The following is a 2,723-nucleotide window of genomic DNA, read 5'->3' as shown; positions in this document are numbered from 1 at the left end:
TTTTATGGTGTCAAGGTCATGTAATGGCCTATTTTGGTTTCCCCACTATGCCTGGGATGAATGATGTAATGTACTTGGTAGTCATATGTAAATTTCTGATGTATCCCCACTTGGTTGGGTGATGGAAGAATGTATAAAGTCTTTTGGTGATAGGAAGGTCTTTTATGATGTATAAGTCATGGTTCTTCTTGAAGAACATATTTTTGCAGATCTTGCCTACAGTCAGGGGGGAGCATGGTCAGCACAACAGAGCAGAGATTTCAGCATGTACTCAGGGGGAGCACAACCCTTTTCCCTTGATGACAAAGGGGGAGAATGACTTTGAGGATCTTGGGGTTGCCATCAAGTACAAAGGGGAGATTGTTGGCATTATGGCACAGGTTTGGAGCTATGGCATAGGGGGTTTCCTTGATGGCAACTCACTTTGGTGACAAATCTTAGTTTAGGCTTTTAGAATGAAGAATATATATATATATATATATATACGCAGGTTCACCTAGACGAAGACGCGTATACACGCACTTTCACACAAGGAAAGCGCGTATATGTTGGATAACTTACTTTTTGTCCATGGTATTTAGTCCTTGGTAGTTGAACCTATGGTTTTGGGCCATGGTATCTCGTCAGAAGTGTTGATCCCAAGTATTGGGTCCATGGTATTGTTTTGTTATGGTTTTTGACCGTGGTATTGTGAAAGGCCTAAGTCTATAAAAGAGGAAGGAGATCATTTGGCAAATCACCATCTGAAGTATTGAATATCTAAAAAGTACTAGATCTAGAATACTTGTGATTAGGTGATGGTGTAGATTGGATCTGAATGAAGAGAAACTTGAACGCAAGGAGAAGCAAAAGTTCTATTGATGGGTCAAATTCTTTAAGCTTGAATAGTAGTATCTTTCTATGACTTTGATCAGTTATATGTGGCACATGCTCGATCTATAAAACTGGTAATCTGGGTTAACTAATGTATGAATGATTGAAAGAGTGAATTATCCTTTATAGATCTGTACGCAGGTTCAGTGAAGTGAAGGCGGGTATACACGCAGGTTCAGTGAATAAAAACTGCGTATACGTAGGTTGGTCCAAACACAGAAGCGTATGCACGTAGGTTTCAGGTTATTGAAGTAGCGTACATCTCTTGAGTTGGGTTCTAGCTGCTTCTGTTTATTGCTGCAGTGTTCTGGGTTCACAACTTGGTATGTGATTACTGTTACTATGTTCTGGGTACAGCTGTCAAAGAAGTGTCTACTTGATTCAGTTCTAATTGGTGAAAAGGATATTGTTTGATGCAGAAATTCTTGATGGTTGATTGATGTTCATGGATCCAGTTTTAAAATTTATGAAACGTGGTCCCTGGAAGAAAGAAAAGGTTGTAGCCTTTTGTAGGCCAGCACCTACTTACTAGTACCTTGGCTAGTGCAAGAGCTAAGGGGGTTGTATCTCCCTTCCAGAAGAAGCTAGAGAACGAGAGAGGGTTGTAGCTCTCTACAGGCTGCAGCCTGCGTACTAGTAAAGGACTGCACCAATACAAAATCATTGTAAAAAGAAGTTTCTAATTAAAAGGAAGATAGAGACGAATTGTAGCAGGTGGTTTTCACCCACATTGGGTTTCCACCTTATATCTTGTGTTCTTGTGTGTGATGTCTTCTGCTCTATTTCACTGTTTCTGGTTACTGTTTATTTGATTCTGATACACAGATTAATGATCAATATCTGTAAGATAAAGTAAATTATAAGTTTGCATATTATACGTGGGTTTCCTTATTCGTAGTTGTGTATATACGCGGTTTTAACTAACTAAAGTAGCGTATATGATCTGAATTTGAAAAAGGAAATAATTGACTTGATAATACTGATTCACCCCCCTCTCAGTATTATTTCCAACATAAAGCTGTCATGGAAGAGTTAGGCCTTGATATCACCAGACCCTATCATGATTTATTCTCTTTTGATTCAAGGAAAGTGAAATGTCTAGGATTAATTAAGGACCTGGCCATTACCTTAACTCAACTTCCCATGAAGAGTATGATGATGGATATTGTGGTAGCAGATGTCCCTCCTAAGTTTGGCATGTCGTTGTCTAGAGGGTGGATTAAGAGACTAGGTGGGACACTTCAGAATGATCTTTCTTATGCCACTGTCCCAGTTTTTGGAGGAGAAAGCAAGAGGTTATATAGAGAAGCACAGTTGGCATATATCATTAGTGATGAGAAGAATCCTACAAATCATCCCATTTATGCAGTGGACACTGGTTTTGGAGCATGTATTCTTCAAATAGAATAATCTCAGAAGGCCTCATTGCAGATCAGGAAACCAACGGTTCAGGCCAAGGAAGACCAAGGAAGTCAGGTTTGGGATATGTTTTTTGAGGGAGCATGTTCCAGGCAGACTGCAGGAGTAGGAGTGGTGCTGATATGTCCACAACAAGAAAGAATTCAGCTGTCTTTTAAGCTGCTTTTCAAATGACAAACAATATAGCAGAATACGAAGCACTTTTGTTGGGACTTAATGCAGCAAAAGACAGAGGAATCAGTAATATGAAGGTGGTTTGAGATGCTGATTTGATCATTCAACAAGTTAATAAAACATTTTAAACAAAGCACCCAAGGCTGAGAGTGTACAGAGATGAGGTATGGAGAATCAGAGACTCTTTCGATTATTTCTATATTTCATACATTCCTAGAGCCCAAAATCAGCTTGCTGATTCCCTTGTTGTTTTTGCT

This window comes from Pinus tabuliformis, chromosome J (assembly GCF_031772625.1).
Source record: "Pinus tabuliformis cultivar Carrire ecotype Pingquan chromosome J, CPIR1, whole genome shotgun sequence".
Taxonomy (NCBI): domain Eukaryota; kingdom Viridiplantae; phylum Streptophyta; class Pinopsida; order Pinales; family Pinaceae; genus Pinus; species Pinus tabuliformis.
This window is presented reverse-complemented; position numbering follows the sequence as displayed.